The following is a 21,619-nucleotide window of genomic DNA, read 5'->3' on the forward strand; positions in this document are numbered from 1 at the left end:
ATACGTTCCTATTTGAATTCGATGTCCTATGTTAGGGTTATGATTACACCACCGATCCCCAGAAACTGAAGCTGTTTCCCTCCACTTTAAAGGGAGCATCCCTGTGTTGGTTTATGGGACTGAGTGGAGGCACCATAAATGATTGGCACCAAATGAAAACTTCTTTCCTTAAAAAATATCAGGATTACTGCAGATCTAGAGAACTAAAAGATGAGATGTTCCAAATGGTAGCAAGACCTAGTGAAACTTTGGAAGAGTATGTGGAGCATTTCCAATATAACCTCCAAAGGTCTCCCTACACAAATTTGCCTGATAATGAAAAACCACGATGATTAAGGGGATGAAAGACCAGTGGATAGAGACATTAAATATTATGGGTAAAGGTGATATCTATCAAGAAGACTATGCTAACAATATTGATTTGTGTATCAAGTGCTCGAGGGGTAGTACAAGATTGAAACCAGCTGAATGCGATATGATCACCAAGGATAGCAAAATCCCTGGCATAAGCATTACTCGTATTGAAATTGGCAACCTGTTGGAAGATTTCAAAACGGATATCTTGGGAACCTTGAAAACACAATTATACATCATGCAAACCAAGCAAAAGTAGGCTGAATTAGAACAGAACCTGGTTGTTTTCTGTCCTCGATGCAGGAAGAAACATAGTCATAAAGAATGCCCACTGGATATGGTACAAACCTGTGCCATATGCACTAAATAACATGCCATAGAAAATTGTCCATCGCTCCTAGGATTAAAAGCAGTCTTCAAAGAGGCAGAGGAAGAAACGAAACCAGTCTACCTGTTAAATCAGCGTCGCCAATGGCAAGCACGACAAACAGGTATGCCTACCAACCCATCTTCATTCTTTCAGCCCTCACAATATAATTCTCAGCAATACACAGGAGCTACATGGCAGAACCAGCCACCTTTTCCTAATTGGTCACCACAAGCATTTTCTATGCCACCTTGGTCCAATCAGTCAAATCCAAACAATAGTTGGCCAAATTCCTCTTGCTTTCTGCCATTCAGACAGAAAAATCCATATCCATCTCAATGGTCCCCCTCCACTTCACAAAACCAAAACTGGCAATCAAGCTGGCAAAGACCTATAAACCAGCCAATAGGAACAATCCCCCTGCCTCAACCTACGCTACCAACACCTTACACGTTGCAGCAGAATCCTCAACCCAATATACGACCACAACTCGCAGCCCAGCCCAACCTGAAACCCAACAACAGACTAGTGCAGTCGATACAAATTATTGAAGGGCTGGATCCAGAAACTAAGTTGAGAGAGTGTAATGAACTCAAATTGAGGTTTGGATGGATAATTGAGTCAGAGGGTGATAAAAATATACAATTAGAAGAACCACTACCTGTAGAACAAACACCTCAAAGGGAGAATATAGTTAAACAGAAAAGCCACGAACAAACTATTACCTCTTCTCCACCATTCCCAGAAATATTAATTATACCTCGCCCAATTGAATATCTTGATTTCGATCTCCTAAGAGAATTAAAAAATCTTTGTGTAAAAATACCCCTCCTCCAGGCTATTTAGGACATTCCAATATATGCAAAAACCATGAAGGAATTGTGTACCAAAAAGCCTACGAGGAAAATAAACGTAATACTAACTATCCACGTAGTCGGAACTTTATCTGATTTATTATTAGGCAGAGAAACACCGGTGAAATATGAGGACCCAGGAAACCCTATAGTCACAGTACAAATAAATGGATGTTCCTTTCCCAATGCATTATTCAATATAGGGGCAGCCATTAATATTCTCACAACAACAACCTATCAGAGACTTGGCATTACAGCCTTAGATCCAACTACGACCTTGCTGGAACTTACTGACCGATCAATTGTCAAACCAGAAGGGACATTACAGGATGTAATGGTGTCTGTAGATTCTTGGGAATACCCAACAGATTTCTTGATTATTAATCCTAGAAACTGGCTAGATGGACATCCTCTAATATTAGGAAGACCTTGGCTAGTGACCGTAGATGCTTATATAAGCTGTCAAATAGGCAGTATGACTATAGCAAGAGGAAATAATGTGAAGAACCTAGATTTATATCCTCCAGCTCAGCCAAGCCTAACTATAATAAAAACTAGGAAACAACCTGTAACATATTTAACTGAAAATATTCGATCACCACTAACTGTAGCAGATGCTCTTGAATTTAAGAATCAAATAGAAGATGACATTATTAACACTTACATTAACCACCCAACTGTCGTATCTAATCTAAAATGTCACATGATTGAAGCAGCCCTGGATAACGAAATTGAAGAAGATCCCTTAAAAGATATCAATGACCAAACAATACCAACAACAACTATTTATAATAGCAAACCCATTGAAATTGAGCCAGGGAAAGTCCTAAACATTAACAAAAACCTGACTGATGACCAACAGCAGAGGCTTATCCAACTCCTTAGAAAATATAAAGAGGCTTTCGCTTGGGATTACCCAGATATGAAAGGGATTGACCCCCAATTATGTATGCACCACATCTACACTAAGAAAGATGTGAGACCCATTCGACAACCTCAACGAAGATTAAACCCTCACCTAAAGGATGTTGTTAAAGATGAACTACAGAAATTGTTAGATGTAAATTTCATCTATCCTATATCTGATAGAAAATGGGTTTCTCCATTAGTTGTGGTTCCTAAAAAGAATGGGAAGTGGCGTATATGTGTCGATTACAGAGAGCTTAATAAAGCAACGCAAAAAGATCATTTTCCCCTTCCATTCATCGACTAGGTTCTAGACACATTGGCAGGTAAAAAATTCTTCAGTGGCTACAACCAAATCCAAATTGCCCCTGAAGACCAAGATAAGACTACCTTCACCTACCCCTGGGGGACGTTTGCTTACAGGGTATTACCTTTTGGACTGTGCAATGCACCTGCCACATTCCAGAGAGCCATACTTAGCATCTTTGTAGACTTGATAAACGAGGGACTAGAGGTGTACATGGATGATTTTACACCCTATGGAGATGACTTCGAGCCAGCATTACAGAAATTGGAGAAAGTCCTGGAAAGATGCATTGCTACTTGTCTCTCCTTAAGCCACGATAAATGCCACATGATGATGACCGAAGGCCTGATCCTGGGTCATTACATCTCAGCAGCTGGAATTCAAGTAGATCCAGGAAAAATTCAGATAATCCTCTTACTACCTACCCCTTGCACTCAAACTGAGCTACGTAGTTTTTTGGGATTTTTTGGGTATTTTCGAAGATTTATAAAAAACTTCAATCAAATTGCTGCACCATTATATGCTTTGACAGGAAATATTGATTTTATATGGACTAATAAATGTGACATTGCCTTTGAAGAATTAAAATGGCTAGTATCAACAGCCCCAATATTATGGGGCTCAAAGTGGGATTTACCATTGATGCATCAGATACAAACACTAGAGTAGTTATCGGCCAAGAGGAAGATAGGAAACCCTATGTGATATACTACATCAACAAAAATTTAACTCCTGCTGAGTTGAATTACACCGTGACTGAGAAAGAGTTTCTAGCTGTAATCTATGCTATTAACAAATTCATACACTATATAACAGGATACCCTGTGGTTTTGTCTACTGGTCACAATGCCATCAAATATTTAGCTAATAAACCTATTACGAATGGAAGAGTGACACGATGGTTAATCCTTTTGCAGGAATTTGACATAACAATCAAGGATCAACCACGAAAGGAAAATCTAGTGGCAGACTTCCTCTCACGTGTGCCAAGAATAGATGACGTCGTGGCAGTAGAAGACCAGTTCCCCGATGAGCACCTATTTGCTATCACGGTGGGAACATTATGGTACATAGATGTCGCGAACTACCTAGCAGTGGGAAAATTACCCAAGCACCTAATGCCCAGAGAAAGAAAATTAATAGTGCAACGCAACACTCGATTCTCCTGGATCAGAGGATACCTCTTTCACACAGGAGTCAATATGCATATCCGTAGGTGTGTCAGGGAAGACGAAATCTACGATATCCTAAAAGCCTGCCACGATGGACCTTGCGGTGGACACTTTGCAGACCATAGGACTGGACATAAAGTCTTACAGATGGGCTATTATTGGCCCACCATTTTTAAGGATGCCAAGAAATTTGTCCAGGCATGCGATAGCTGCCAAAGAATGGGCTGCCCTAGCCAGTCTGACGAGATGCCCCTACATCCACAGTTAGTCATTGAACCTTTTGAACACTGGGTGTTATATTTCATTGGCCCAATAAACCCATCATCTAATCAAAAGACATATATAATGGTTGCAACAGAATATGTGACTAAATGGGTGGAGGTAGAAGCATTACCAAGGGAAACAGAGGACACAGTAATCCACTTTCTTTTCCAAATTTTCGTGCGGTATGGCTTGCCCAGAGAAATAATTACAAATGGAGGGCCACAATTTGTAGGCCATAAGATTGCTGCTACATTAAAAAATCATCACATTTTTCACAGAATCACATCTCCATACCACCCGCAGGCAAACGGCCAAGTAGAAAGTACCAACAAAGTAATCAAGGCCATTCTAACAAAGACAGTTGCCTCACATAGACGTGACTGGGCTACCCGATTGCCAGAAGCCCTGTGGGCATATCGCACGACTTGGAGGAATACCACAGGATACTCCCCATATCAGCTAGTGTTTGGCAAAGAACCTATCTTCCCCATAGAATTTGAAATTCAGACATTGAGAATAGCCCAAGAAGTAGGGCTGGATTTGAATGAAGCACAGGTTAATAGACTACATCAAATTAATGAATTGGATGAAATCCGGCTATCAGCTCTTTAGCATACTACACTGATTCAACAACAAAGAGAAAAATGGCATGATGCCCTCATCAAGAAAAAGATATTCCATGAAGGTGACTGGGCACTTCTGTACGATTCTAGGTTCCAGGATTTCCCGGGCAAACTCTAGACTAGATGGTTAGGTCCCTATGAGATACAAGAGGTGCACGATAATGGCACCCTTACATTAGCCACCATTGATGGGTCTGGCTACTCTTTTAAAGCAAATGGACATCGAGTACGCCTCTACCACAAACCGCTTACAAGGGAATCCTTTTTCCAACAGATATGTGAAGATTCTACGATACAAATTCTCGCTGAAGAGGGCAACTCTTCGATAGCACCAGTCCAGTGAAGAATTTATTTTTTGAAACCTATACATAAAATTACTTTTTGTTTTCTTTCTATTTGATTGGATTTGCTTAGAACAGTAGAGATGATTGTTTATTAGTTTTTTTTCCTATTTTCCTTTGTTGTTCCCTACAAGGAACAACACATTTTGTGTGTATTTTGTTTTTTTGTTCCCTACAAGGAACAGTTGTTGTTCCCTCTAGGGAACAACACTTTTAGCATGCATTTTTCTTTGTTGTTCCCTACAGGGAACAATTGCTGTTCCCTATAAGGAACAACAATTTTCGTGTGTATTTCCCTTATTTTTCCCTATAGGGAACAACAATTTTCATGTGTATTTCCCTTGTTGTTCCCTATAGGGAATAGCTGTTGTTCCCTATAGGGAACAACAATTTTTGTGTGTATTCTCTTTGTTGTACAGTCACTTTTCCCTATAGGGAACAACACTTTTTTGCGTGTATTTTTCCTTTGTTGTTCCCTATAGGGAACAGTTGCTGTTCCCTATAAGGAACAACACCTTTTTTTGCATGTTTTTCTTTGTTGTTCCCTACAGGGAATAGCTGTTGTTCCCTACAGGGAATAACGCTTTTTGTGTGGGTTTTATTTTGCTATTCCCTTCAGGGAACATCACCTTGTGAGTATTTTTGAGAACACCCTCTCTCCTCCCTACATGATCATCCCTAGACCATCCCAGTTCACTCTTTATGATCCTCTTTATGGCATAAAAGTACAATACATATTTAAGGACAAGAAGTATGGAGCCTACTGGAACAGGAAAATATCTTGAATATTATCATCTTTAACAAGATTTGTTTGTGATGATCGTGTTATCACCCTAAAATTTTTGTTTCTAAGCTTTGGAAAGTTTGCCTTGTTTCTAGTCATAGTCTTATAGGTTTTGAGTCATCTCATCTCAACAAGTGTCATTCTCTTTTCCAAAAAGTTTCATAGCCTCATTCCATGTCCTAAAAGCCTCACCATGTGTTTTGACATCAGTTTGATTCCAAAGGATTCATGTTAGTCTTGGTCTAGTCTTTCCATGGTTGTTTTCATGTCTAAGATCTATAAAAGAGTCTTGTTGGTATGGTCAAATAGGGTCAACACTCCGTTCTTGCCCATCACTGGTCCCACATCACCTAAAATTCCATGTGTCAAACTTGTGTCAAGGTTTTCATAGTGAAAAACTCACTCTAGGTGTTTTCGTAGCACAGACAGTGTAAAAAACCAGTTTTGCGCTACGAAATCACTGAACTAGGAGTTTTCGTAGCGCGCTACGAAACCCCTGAAGCAGCCTGTTTCAGCAGAAAAACTGTTTTTACTAGTTAACTTCCAGAAGGTTTCCTGAGCAGCTGAGAACTCAATTTTGAAAACTGAAAGAGTCTTTTCTTCCTAACATGCTGAAATACAAAAACCTCTTTCATTTTCTTCAAATTCATTCTGAGGTGGGAGGAATTTATGGTTAAACTTGCGCTACGAAACTGCTGAAAGTCAAGCTTGGTCTTTTGGTTTTAGCAGTCTTTTTCAAGATCAGTTTCTGGTCACATGAAAAAGTATTTTAGAATTATGAAGGAGGTTTCTCTTCATAAAATCTCCAGCTAAAATAACCTATCTCACTTTCTTCATAAGTGTTTTCAGTTGGGAGATAATAAGCTTTCTTTGAAACCCAAAATTCAGAGAACGGATTTTTCCTGTTTGACACGTGTTTTTCAAGGATAGATTCGGGATAGCTGGAGAAGTATTTTAAAAAACCAAGAAAGGTTTTTGTTCTAGACATCATGGACTACAAAAAAATCCTTCAGTTTCGAAAAATGTGTCATGGATGAGGAGATAAAGGCTCTGTCCCACGTGCCATTTTCAGGGATCCTAAACCTAAAAACAGGGAAACATGTTCCCTAATTCTTCAAAGGTTGTTCCCTTGAGGTTGCAAGTTGTCAAATAATGCTTTAAATGCTTAGATAAGGTTGTTGTAATCATGATAAGGAGTTACACTCCTAGTTGTATTAGGTCACTAGCACTCCTAGTTAACAGCTAGTTCTAATTAATGGTTTGTTTTATGGTTAGAATAGGTGTCACTGATGGCAAATTCGAATTCTCTTGATGAGGGATGATGGAATCCTAATTTTAAATGCTTTATATAGAGCAAGAGGTCGAATTAGCAAAGGGTTGGAGACTTTTTGGCTCAACTGCTGCTCTATGTGCAGACTGTGTATATTTTTAACCTAATGCAGATTTCTACTTAGACAACTCAAGATTCATGAAGAGTTCTTGTATGTTCTTGTTATGATGGCATCTTCCAATACTTACATTGCAGTGGTGTTTAGTTATGATACTCAGAACTCATCAATGATGCTCTGACTTCCTTCATAGATAAACTAACTATGTTTCACTGTTTTGTATTTTCATTTCTACACTTGAACTCTATAATGCCTTGACTTCCATGCTAGGTAGAATGCTTTGGCTTCACTATTTAGGATTCAAAGAGAGTTTTTAATGTCATATTGTCTCATGGCTTTCCTCTTTCACTTACTTGCAGTGGTATGAATACATGTTACTTAGAACTCATCAATCATGCTCTAACTTCCTTCATGTATTTATAAACTGTGTTTCCTTGCATTGTATCTTTGTTTTGTTGATGCATAAAAACCTCTATGCCTTGACTTCATGTTAAGCTGATCTTGATGTGGTACTGAAACATACTTTCACTCCATAGCCCAATGGTAGCCAGCCTTCATCTTTCAACCTATAAACATATACAATTATAAACCATAGAGTTAGCCATCTATTCATATCTTTAATCTAAATCATTAACCCTTTGAGAGAGCCCTCTCAGGCTAAGGAGGCTAAGCCTTAGCTAAAAGATTGGTTTGAAATAGTTACATTGAGATAGTCTAATCAGCAGCCTATCAGGGTCTTATTTTGGTGATAACAGATCGAAAAAAGAAAGGAGACAATTATCTATATCACTTCACTGTCCTCATTTCCACTATAAATCAAACTGATTGATTATCTGTACCATGTTGGTTCTCCCCTGTCCCGTATAACTCTCTCTATTTATTATCAATAAGATTATGGGTATATTTTTTTTCTATTGATATGTTCAAACTTCTTCCACCATCCCTACTCTTAAGGAGTGCTGAGCCACCCTCTATATATAAAATGGGGAGTGTTTAATATATATATATATATATATATATATATATATATATATATATATATATATATTCACTAACAATTTTATGATTTTTTTCCACAGATGGAGGATAGGGGGTCTCATCACGAGCCAGCCTACCATGATCATAAGGAAGGAGTAAAGTGGCATTCCCACTATGGCCACCACACCAGGGATATGATCCAATGGATGCATCAAGAAACAAAGTCCTTGGAACAGGAGGTCTCATCACGAGCCGACCTGACCACTTTCACTACTTCCCAGTGAATGGAAATGTGTTCATCTGGTTACCATGCCAACACATTGGTCTCTACTATGGATATCATAATGCACTTCCCCAATTATACATAGAGGACCATGGTTCCCAAGGGTTAGAAAGCAACTCTGTCGAGGCTATGGACACCTACAGGCAACAGAAGCTTTGCTGATGGTATTGAAGTTTTATTTTCTACATCAATAATTATTATAATGCCCTCTTCTTATGTTTCTATATTTTCTACGGAGAGATTATGTCCCTAACTTACCTTGAACCTTTATGCATGAGTTAATCTTTTAAAATCAATCACAATAGTTTTAAGTGGAATAACGGCAGTAAAGTATTATTTCCTGCGTATGCTGTCCTTTTTCTTTATCGCATCACCTCACGACATCTTATCACTTATTGATAATTCTCGTTACACGCCTTGTTTTCATCACTCCAATATCCTTTATGATCCTTTCATTAATATACGTACCTTCCCACTTTCATTACCCAATCCATCACCCCTCTACTTCATCGCCAGCGCGTTATCCTTTCATTCATTTGGTTGTAGGTGACCTATTATTTCGAGAGGGGGAAAGGACCTCCAGTATACTTATGCATGCACTGTCATCTTTTCATTTGATTTTGCATAACAATACGACATCCCATGATCACAGAGCATGTGGCATTATAACAGTCCTTGATAATGGTATTTATGTTTATAAAGTATCACCTGATAGAGCCATTACAACCATTTGTTGTTCCATCTCTCGGCTCTGTTTGTTGCTGTGCTTTCCCCACTACACTAATCGTTTGCAGAATTCAAGCATCATGGGAGGAAGAACAGTGCGCTGAGAACCTTTAACACTGGCTGTCTCTGATGAAGCCAGGGAAATTCTAGCTCGCACAGGATGGATAGCATATTTTACAAGATTTCAACCCCCCAATGAGGAAATCGCCATCGAATTTTTATGGCATCTACAGAATGGACAATCCATGGTAAGAGGCAGACAAATCACTGTAATAGACGTTATGATAGTAGAAGTGTCTGGGTTGCTGGCAGAAGGACCAGTATGGGCTGGCAAGCGATTAAAGCTACATGATGCTATGGAGGCTTTTAGGGACGAAGGATAGGAGCTAATCAAGAAGGGCAAAGGCATTCGGCCATCTTCTCTTGGAGAGCCATGGGGAGAATTGGCACAAATTGTCCAGAACTATATTACCTGCGATGGGTGTAAAGATGTGGTAAGGTCGCGACAACTCAAACTTTTAGCAGTTTTAAAACAAAAATGCTCTGTTAATTTGCCTGCACTGTTGAATTCATTACTGCATGACACTGCCGAGAGGCTGAGATGGTCCCAACACACAGAAACAGTAGTTAGCCACCATTTTCTGATCAAGTTAATAGTTAGCCATAACCTTTCCCAACAACAATCAACCTGGGATGATCTAATATTGGCCCTCGAAAGAGGTGAAGCCCTGCCAGCACCTAACCCTGTTCCAAAAAGAAAGAGGACTACCCTTTCAGGAAGCATACCTCACAAACGTAGACGATCCACAAGGTTGAAGTCAAAACAGGGAGCGTTTGAAAATCCTCAAGGCAGCGCTAGTCAACCTATAGAATTATCCAACCTAGTAAGTGAACAATACTTGCAGCTAGAGTTAGAAGGACAAGATAACCCTGAATCAGAACCTGAGGAAGGAATAGGGCATTCTGAAGATGAACAAAGAAATGAATTGGGACCTCCCCCAACACCAAATATGAGTTCCCAAGATGATTTGTTGCATGATTTCGAGACAGGGATGGCCCAGGTCCTGGCCAACATGAATGTCTACATGCAGCCTAAAGGACTGCTCAATCTTAACTTAGGAGAAACCCAATCTCCTGGGAATTCTGGCTATACCAGAATTCTATCTCCCTCAAAAGATGCAAGCCACGAAGCGAAAACAGATATAGAGGCCATTCAGGAATTAGAAAACCAATCTGGTGACATGCTCCCAGTGGAAAACAACCATGAAATTATAAATATAGAAAACATAGGCCAAGAAGAAGAAGTAGAGACAAAGATTATTCAAGAAGCTGATAATCAATCTGGAGACACAGTCCTATTGGAACAAAGCCAAGGTGAACAACCAGGCTCTTTAGATACAAAAGCTATTAATAAGACTATCAGTAGACCAGCTACTCCTCTGAAAAGGTATAGAGCTAGAACGAAATTGCAGAAGCTAAGAAAAGAACACCAGAAGCTTCGCAAGACGGTCAAGAGGCTTTGAAGAAAAATAAAAGAAATCACAACAGGAAAGGTTCTGAACAATACCCCGGAGATAGTAAATGTGGCTGTGCAAACAGAATTATATGAAGGTAGGGCTACAGGAACTCAAACTGAGCCCATACCTACTCAAACAGTCATCACCCAAGAGGAACAACATGCAAATTTAGTAGACGTAGCTACTCAGACGGAGGTTTGGACCTCCCACAACAAAGAAGTACAGACAGAAGAGGTACCCTCTTATAGCATGGGCACTCAGACGAAGGTTTGGACCTCCCACAATAAAGAAACACAGATAGAAGATATCCCTTCTCATAGCATAAGCACTCAGATAAGCATACAAGCCAAAGACATCATGACACACAATGACCCCATTATACTGAATCTTCAGGAAGAATTGGCACAAGCTCGACTTGCGTTGGAACGACTTGAACAAGAAACCATTTCCCGGCAGAAATATCAAGAGCTGCAAAAATAGCTTCGGGAAATGAATACAACAGAGAGCAAGACTTTCGACAGATGCAGAAAGGCAGAAGAAAAAATAGAGAAGATCAAGCTCAAACTAGACAGAGTCATAGGTCAAACAAACACCATCTGCTCATTGTATACAGATGTCCTAGCATGTAAGTCTCCTGCCACCAATTATGCCTTGTTTTTGTTAGAACGGTACCTGTTGTTGAAAATTAAAGTCGTGAGAGTTGGTAAACCAATTGAATTAAGAACAATTGAAGATTTTATAAATTGCTACAAGCAACATGGTGTAAAGGTCCAAAGGCTTCTTTATGAGTTTTACCTGCACAATTTTGTATTAGAGAACGTGGTGGAAAAGAATCCCAATCCTTTTGTAGGAGATGTTCAATTCCAGGCCTTTAATTCATTTGCAGTTAACCAACTCAAATGGTTGAAAGCTTATAATGCATTTCAAAGATAGGAACATGGATTGGATCTTTGGGTAAGAAGTGAACCTAAGCACCCTTTACAAATGTTTTCCAACCATAAGAGTCTGATGACATGAGAAGGGGTGATTAAAATTTTAGGGCCCATTCATAAGGAGATTGTACAGAAAGGAGTATCATATTTCCTCTCCATTCAAGAAAGATCTCTGGCTGCATCTAAGCTTAGGTGGATGGTCTCCACTAGTAGTGTGCAAGATAGGGAACCATTTAATTACAAAAATTTTAAAGCAGCTACGGCCCGTTTGGTCACCTATAGCAATCTTATTTTGAGAGAAGGACCTTATTGGTTAGGATGTCGGTTTTAGAGCCCCATTATTTGGTATCCCCCTAAAGGTTATCGGGCTATCTACGAATTGCCTGAAGGAAAGGAAGGGCCTGCCTTTGCACTTCTGGCTCAACATCATGGTTTTAGACCAATTTTTTACGCTCCCTCTCCAGCCTACTCTTTAACTGCACTGCATAAGAACTACTTACTTTTCATGAGGACATGAAACAAGGTAAGCAGGGGAGTATGTTGAGTTACGAAATGGGTATGTATTTACTCTTAATTCCATCACCTTTTTCCTCTTTTCTTATCTCTTTCATATCTTAATATGCTAACATATTGATGGATTATGATAAGAAACGGATGAACTATTCTCATTTAAGATTTAGCCATCGTAACTAACTTTTACGGAACAGTTGTTGTGCCCTAACGATGGAACAGCATAAACTAACAAAGGAGGAATGGAATGCGTTGGTTGTGGACAGATCGAAGGATGAATTAGGAGGATCAGCACTAAATATGAAGAGTGTCTGAAGATAGCATTCAGTTGTGAATCCCTCAGGATTGGGAGATCCTGAGGGATTGCATTTATCTTTTACCTCTTTCTGACTATAAAAGCAAACAATTGTAGGAGGAAAGGGGATGGATCTCTGTTATTTCAAATTGTAATTTTAATTTACAGACTCGTGCTGTTGGAGAAAGCGACCGTATTGTAATGCTACTTAATTTTAATGATTAATATATAATTGACGTTGTTGTTCATTTGCATTCTCTGAAGTAGCTCAGTAGTGTTCGCTAGTGGCTAAGGGCTCGGCCTCTGGTGGATTAAACTGCTTCCTTGTGTTATATATTTCTGATTCTCGCAAGTTTGATTGGTTTGATAATTTTCCCATTTTCTGTGAGTTTATCCTATTCGCTATTTACCGCTTTCCTATATTGAAGTAGTACATTTTCTTTACATGTTTTACAGCACTGTCATTTGATTTGATTTATGCTTATTCCATATTAAATTATTTAGATAGTGAATCGTATTGATTTAATCAGCTGTAAGAGTTTGGTTATCACTATTGAACTCTCAGATTGACATCATTGCCATTTGGATTGCTTCGTAGAGATTGAGTATGATTTAGATTGAATCAGCTAAGAAGAGATTGGCCATTGCTACCATGCTCTCGGCTGATGCTATTGTTAATTGAATTGCTTGTGTGAGATTTGATTACAATTTTAGTAGAGGATCGAGTCTTGAAGCTTAGATGTCATATTTCCTTTAATAATTGCAATTTGAGTTTTATAAGTTCATCAGTTTACTCTTGTATCAAAGGTTTATACTTCATTTTAAGAAACATTACTCTCTAGATTCATAGCATGCACATATTGTGTACACTCTTGGAATAAAAGGACTTGCTCGGGTTGATGATTAATGTGGGGTAATTAGGAGTTTTAAAAGACACCTTTTATCAACCAACAGTGGCCTTCCTAGGTGTCCCTCTTTTCACATATTTTGAACTCCTTTGGAGCAGTCCTTCTATGGCATTGTGAAAAAAATAGATCACTGATAACATGTGGAGAGCTTGATGCATCTTTAAATTAAAAGGAGAAATAGACAAGTGGAGTTTATGTTGAAGCAAGAAGAGCCAGTTACATGGTGAAGTATGTAATGGAGAAACAGTGTTGTAGCATAAAGAAAATGTATGCATTCTTATTTTAATCAAATGAAATTCTTATTAATCTTCAACTAAAAAGGAAGTATGGCATAGTGGCATTGTGATAAATAGAATGCAGTTGAAGAGTTTCAAGAAATAATTTATTTTTAATAAAATATTTTGGATGTTTGAGGTTAAAAGGATATTTTAAAATAATATTTTAAAGATATTTGGTATGCTAGAATTGGTGATGAAAATGTGGCAAATATTTATCAAATGGTAAAAACAATAAAAGAAAACTCACGGAATTTTAAAATTTTATACGAGGTATTTTCAATAATTTTAGATCAAGGAATATATTTCTTTGATTTTTACTATTACTTCAAGGTTCATGAAAGTGAAAGTATAAAAGAAAAAAATTACAAATTTTTTTGACAAGGATTTGTAAAAATTATATGAATATGGAGACATTTTCTTGAATATGAGACCACAAGTAAGGTGAATACATTTCCTATATATTTTATATTACTTCTAGAATCAACATCTTTGTATGGAAGTAGGCAAAGCCAGAAAGGTGAAAGTGAACATAGAAAGAGGAAGATCTAGAAAGGTGAAAGTGAACAGAGAAAGAGGCGGAGCCAAAAAGGTGAAAGTGAATAGAGAAAGAAACACATAAATGTGAAAGTTAATAGGAGAAAAAGTTAGTGAGTATCAAGTGAATGGAAATTGTATCACAATTCTGATTAAAGAAAATATTTCGCATTTCTTTTATTATATTTAAGAAAAATAAAATGGTTAAAGAAAGGTGAAATGAGAAAGTAAAAGTAAAAGTGGCTAATTCTGAGATTAATTAACTTGAAGTTAAAAGTGGTGGAAATATTTCAAGATAAGTTCGCTTTGATTTGAAATGAGTTTTAGAGAAAAAAAAAGGGGGAAACAATGAGATTTGAACCTAGTTATGTCTTGGATTATTTTTGAAGCCCACCTTCCAATCACTAAGCCAATTTTTATTTAAAACAAAAGGATAAATAGATTTATATTTTCTTTTAGAGGAGTACTTCACATATTTGAAAATTTGAAAAGGATTTGTTTGAAGAATCTTTTGGTTGTTTGGTATATGAAATAATTGACTATGTGAGTTCATGTGTTTGTCAAGCGAAGTTTAAGTTATACAATTTTTTAGTATAAAATCAAGGAAAGAAAAAGCAGTATGGTTAAAAGAGCTCATTTGGTATGTTAAAGATCACAAGCTCACAAGTTCAAATCTTTGTGAAGACAATTTTGGAAGATATTTTTCTGGAAGTTGTCATAAGAACATGACATTTTGTCTGCAACAATTTCACTTTTATTTGAGCATGTCATTATTTGTTATCTAATAAATTTTTTATGAAATTACTTTGTAAAACAGGTGTATTTTCGGTTGAACCTGACACCCATGGCTCAAATTAAAAATGTATTGAAAATCTTAAACAATCTCATTAGTTCTACTACTGACGGAAGTGTAAATGTCAGCAAGAAAAGTCTTATTCATATTAGAGTCCATTTACATTATGCATTGGATAAAGTTTCATTTATCCAGATCGAGTCTCAAGTACAACGAGATGATCCTAATTCCAAACAGCAATCAACGAGTAATGAAGTCACATCAGGAGAAATTTTGGACGTAGTCGAAAGTCATATTCAGGAAAGTGTATGCAAGAGTTATTTGCATACAAATGTGCAACCTATCATTCCCAAAAAAATTATAAGGTCGTGGGAAGAAATTACACATAACAAAGACATAATTGGTTTGGGTTATAACAAAGATGTCCTAGACGTATTTTTTCACATTCTTGATTTTTCTAAACCTATACAATTTCAAATTGTTGATAGTGTAACAAAGTTGGACGTATGAAAGATCAATGTTTTTATCTTCACCCATGTGAGCATTATAGAAAGCGAAATCACCACTCAAACAGATATTCCAGAAAGAATACTACTACAAGAGAGAAACTAAATTTCAGATGGATTGGTTCTTGGGATTAGTCGAAAACAGCCAAGAAGATTTGCAGGTCATACCACAAAATATGTTCGAGAGTGTTGACAAGCCTTGCAGTGATGAAGAATATTTCTCACCCTATATCTAACAAGGGGGGAATTGTTGATAGTTTGCTACAGGTTCGAAGATGTCTAGCGAGTCTGAGTTAAAGATCCACTGAGCCACAACATGTACTAGTTAGAGCTAGAGTTGTAGCCAAAGAGACTTGGGTTTTTTGTTGAACAATTGTTTGTGAATGAGCACTTCCAAATTCAGAATTGTTTGAGGAACTACATTGATGGTTTCGAAGTTGATATTTTTTATTAGTCTAAGAACTGCTATGAAAGTTCCAGACGTGGGTATCATTTGTGGTTTTCTCTTAAGAACCACCATGTTCGGTTTGTGATTATCCTTAAAAATCAATTCTAGGAGACATCCATCTCTTGGCATTTTTGCATTTTGAGCTCTCATTCATGGACTTTGGTACATCCCTTCGGATTAAGGGGGAATGTTAGACATCTAATCCTCGGGGTTAAAGATTGGGTTAGTTTGTATTATGATAAGTGGTTATTAGAGTTCAAGAAGACTCGGAAACTGAAACAACAGTTTCTTGTTTGTATTTATATGAACATCATGTACATCATTCTTTGAGATCAATTAATATACTTTTGTATTTGGTTTCCAATTTATGTGTAACAGAATCTTATATCAATTTTATAGAGAAATAAAATAGTTAGCTGTTAAAGGTTCAAAAACACAAAAGAATAATTATATATACATTGTATAAAGCAATTGAAAAATATATATATATTTTTTACTATATATGTCCAAGTAAATTTTGAAGATATTGAATCCATTTAACTATATATACATTGTATAAAGCAATTGAAAAATATATATATATATATATATATATATATATATATATATATATAGATATCTATATATATATATATATATATATATATATATTTTACTATTTATGTCCAAGTAAATTTTGAAGATGTTGAATCCATTTTATACATTAAAGATGCAACTTAAACAATGAAAAATTACAAGGAGTTTATATATATCTTAATTACAGATCTATCAAGCTTCCAAAGGCATCAAATTTGTGGAGATGCAAACATAGGTTTGCACCTCAAGAGATTTGATCCCTCTTGGCTCTGGCTAGATTCATGGTTAAGATGGATCTATACTGGTAGATTCGGAGTTAAGATGGATCTAGGCTGGTTAATATGCAAATAGGCTTTGTTATAATACTAGGGATTATCAACACCATATCCCCAAAACCATAAGTCACTCCGTGATATTTGTTTATATTATATTTTTTTAATTAATCAATTTAATAGAAAAAGGAAAAAGAACGTAACTACTTTCTAGATAAATTTCAACCTTTGATTTATATATTGTTATGAATATTAAATCTACCCTCCATCTATTTATTAATTATTATTAATAATTATATTAAAATTATATAAAATTCATAATTAAATTAAAATTATTACATCCAAAAATGAACTATATTGATAGTGAAATTGGATTTGAGTAATTTCAAATTTTGAAATTATAAATTATAAATGAGCAAAATTTAATAAAATACATGATCCATATAAATAGTTTTTCAATTTCTTTAATATGCTTGTAGTTTAATTTATTAAAAATTAATTAATGCAACGTGGCACGCGTTATAATTATTTATAAAAAGTTTTGGAAATGTTAATAGTCTTTCAATTTGATACGCATAAATAAAGTTTCCGATCTGTTTTCGTTTTCTTGGGTAGCAGTGGTAGGCCAGCTGTTGCTGTCACCACGTCCTTCGGTTTCATAAAACCACATTTATAAATCGATTCCAACTTAGTAAATGAACATTATAAAAAGGAATATATAATGCGTAAACCATTTCGTAATAAATAGTTTCAAGTCAAGAATAAGTGGCGACCGAATTTTATTACGTATTATTTCAACAAATATATTACATAAACAGAACATTAGAAAATTAAAAACCCTTCCACTCAGGGTGTCCGAGAGCATTAGGTTTAACTTAAATATTTCACATATTTTGTTATGAATTAATTTTTTTTCAATGTATTTTATATAAATGATGAAAAATAAAACTTCTTCAGATATATCAACCACATCATTTATTAATGTAATTATGCCAATGTAAACATATTCCAAAATATGTTAGGTTAATGTAAAGGAGAGAAACATGGTAAAATAATGAAAAACATTGAGAAACAAGAAAATGACCAGGGAAGACATGCAAATCCTTTAACCTTACTTTAGATACAAAACAAAATTTATCAACACGAGGGAGCATGTTTACACCATCTAATTTATTGAAATTTTACTGTAAGATTGTAATATTTACAGACATCTTATTACAAAATCGGCTTCACAGACCGTTCGCATAAGGGAGGTGAGCACAGCCATTGGTTTGGAGGTGGAGATAGAGAGAAATATAATATGTAAGCCTGGCCGGCAAATTAATGTAACCAATATTTGTGAAGCTATAATTATGTCATCTATTGGATTTTGTATTTTCTTAAATCTAATATACTACCCATCTCATTAACTAATTTATAGCTCTACAAATATTGACTTGGTTGACATATTTTGGACTTGCTTAAATCCAATATACTGCCCAGTGCATTAATATTGCTTAAATCCAATACACTGCCCAGTGCATTAATAAAACTATAGCTCCACAAATATTAATAAAGGCAAACTGAAATAATTCCCAGCATATACTACTCTGTACATTAATTTAATGAAACACACTATAAAAAAAATACATAATAACAATATTCAGACTAACACTGTCAAGGAAACTGACGAATACACGTTCTAGTAGTTCTTGGCCTGGTGCTGAACGTTCCAGCTACGAATCCTGCTTCGCGACATGATGCCATATTCGTCAAATTCATCCATGACAGATGAAATATTGTGGCGAGATGCAGCCAGGTTAATCATATTTTCACTGGAATTCATCGTCAACAACTTCAAACAGAGATTTCCAAATGCCATCCAAAATACTGCAACGGCAAAATAAAGCCCAAGAATTCCTCCAACATAATTTCGTGAACTGACCTTTCGGGAGATTGTTCTGCTCCCACAAATCTTGATAAATATATTTTCTCTTTTATTTGTTGCTTTTTGTGCAGTGTCCAGGCATCGACTTTCTGGCCCATCTTCTGCACCGTGTGATATTATTGGATGAAGCAGCATCAGCAACACAAGAAAAGTAGAGCTCAAAACTGATTCTGTCATTGATTTCCTACTTAGCTGAACTTCTCTGCAATATCTAAGGCCGTTTTGCCTTTGATCAGCTTGCTTGTGGTTACAGGCTAGAGCGATTTGATCTATAAATCCCTACAAATGCCATTCAAGTCAAAGAAAGTGACGTTTAGAAATTGGAGTCCCACCCACCAACCAGCAGAGTGCTTGATTTTCTGTGTCTGCATTTTCTATAAAATGGACACTTCAACCCTTTGAAAATTCCGCCACCCAGGCTAACGCCATATGCCCTGATTCGGGCAGCATAAAACTATTTTTGTCTTTGCATGAGTCTACTTGAAATCTGTGGATTTGAGACTTTTGTGATTTATATTGTAGATAAATGTTAGTGATTTTTTTTAAGATTGGGACTTTTGTGATCTATATTGTAAATAAATGTCTTTCAGAACTAACCAGTATGGTTAATCCTCAGGACAAGTAATGATTCGAGACTTTTGTGATCCATATTGTAGATAAATGTCTTTCAGAAAACCAACCAATATAGTTCATCCTCACGACAAAGTAATGATTTTTTCTTTATTAAAAATATATTTAGGTAGTATATATTATACATTTAGGTAGTTATAAGTGAATTAGGTTTATTGTTTTTATTTAATGCAATAATATTCTAGCCATTTGGATAGGCAGTTGGAAAAATAAAAATGAAAATTATAATTTATGTTTTTATTAATATATAGGATTGAATTTTCTTTTCAAATTTATAATTTTTATTTATGGTATAATCATGTAAAGTTTTATGTCTTGGAAAGTGTTATATTATTTTTTATGAAAATTATAATTGATATATAGGCTTAGTATCTATTTTTTGTTATTTTTCATGCATGTAATGTGATATTGAATTTGTTTTTCAAATTTGTATTTTTTATTTATAGTATGTCCATCTAAAAAATCAGATTTTTAGCAGTATTGAGTTATTTTTTATGCAAGGTATAATTTATGTTTCTATTGATATAGGATTTTAGTTCTTAATTTCTTGTTATTTTTTATTCAAAATATAATGCATATGTTTATATTAATAGAGATGTTGAATACCTAATTTTCTTCAAAATATTTCTAGACTTGTAGACAACATATTGTTCTTATGCAAGGATTTATTTCCACTTTCTTTCTCAAAAACTAAAATATTAATTTTATATATATTTAAAAAATTATGAAAGTTATTATAGCTTTGAAATTACAATGTCTTGCATCTATGTAGATAGAAGGGTCTCATGAAACAATATTTTTTTTAAGTGTATTTTTGAGGCTATATTGGTGCAATAAATAGTTCATTTTAAAGGACTTAAAGGCAATCAAAAGGTATAGCAAAAATTAAAAAAATGTATGTATTTTAAGATTATGGTATATTGAAAAAATAATATATGTATAAACATGGAATCTATATAGTCAATTCTACATGTGTATGTGTAGTTTCATGATGGATTTGTATATCTTATACAAAAGAGCCTGAAGAATAGATATATTGAGAAGTATTCAAAATGTGGAGGTTTTGGTGTATTTTCACTCCAAATCACTAGTTTTTCATTCTGAACCAAAATCCATGGTAATCGAATAATCAAATAATTATGCCTAATTCTTCACTCCTACACAAAAATAATTGAATAAAAGAAAGATGCAAATGCTTTAAATTGTTTATTGACATTAGAGTGTGCGTATATTTCTATAACATTCACATCCTTTTTTCCTAGTCATTCACTAGATACATCTAACAAGAATGTGCCAAAGGAATCTTGTAGGCATCCAATGTCATCAACAATATGTTGATCTAGAACAATAGATGTTTCAAGTGGATTCTTAGTCTTGTGGTGGAGATAGTAAGAATTATAAGTGTTTGAGCATTGAACATGAGGCTTCAAAACTTGGATATGGTTAACAAAAAAAATCGAAGAGATAGACCCTAAATGAATCTTTTAGGCTTCTAGGGCCAAGAACAACAATTTGAACCACCACAAATGATCTATCAAGGCCATCATTTTCCTCTAACTATATATATAGGAACCACTAACATTTTTTAATATTCAGTATTTGTCTTGAGACCCTCAACATGGTAAGGAAGGAAATAGTCATGTTAGACCTTAAAGGAAGTTTCATGCTACTAGGGCCAAGAAGGATGCCTCAAACAACCATGCATGACATTTTGAATATATCATTTGACTATTAATATAAATGTTGACTCACTCACTATTGATATGGTGAGGGGGAGGGGACCCAAAAGAGAGGTCCGGGTTGGAAATGAAATAATTCGTTGCTCAATATTCCAAAACTTCCGCCACGGTCGAATGGCTAATTCCCTTGGCGGAGGTTGCCATTAGGCGGCTTTAAGCAATCAGTTTGTGTACCAAGACCTTGTAAATGATCTCAAGAAGATGTTCATACCTTAGGTCCTAAAGAAAACTTCTAGGCATCCAAATCCATGAACAATGCCTTGAAGCACTACACCTTACATTTACATGATCTCTTTAACCTCCAAGAAAGAGCTTTTCACAATTTTTTTATCATTATTTATAGGTATCAGTGCCTTGATATGGTTAGGGGGGGAAACCCAACCCTTTGATAAAGGCATCCTTTATTA

The sequence above is a fragment of the Pinus tabuliformis genome, chromosome J (genome assembly GCF_031772625.1).
Source record: "Pinus tabuliformis cultivar Carrire ecotype Pingquan chromosome J, CPIR1, whole genome shotgun sequence".
In the NCBI taxonomy this organism is placed as follows: Eukaryota; Viridiplantae; Streptophyta; class Pinopsida; order Pinales; family Pinaceae; genus Pinus; species Pinus tabuliformis.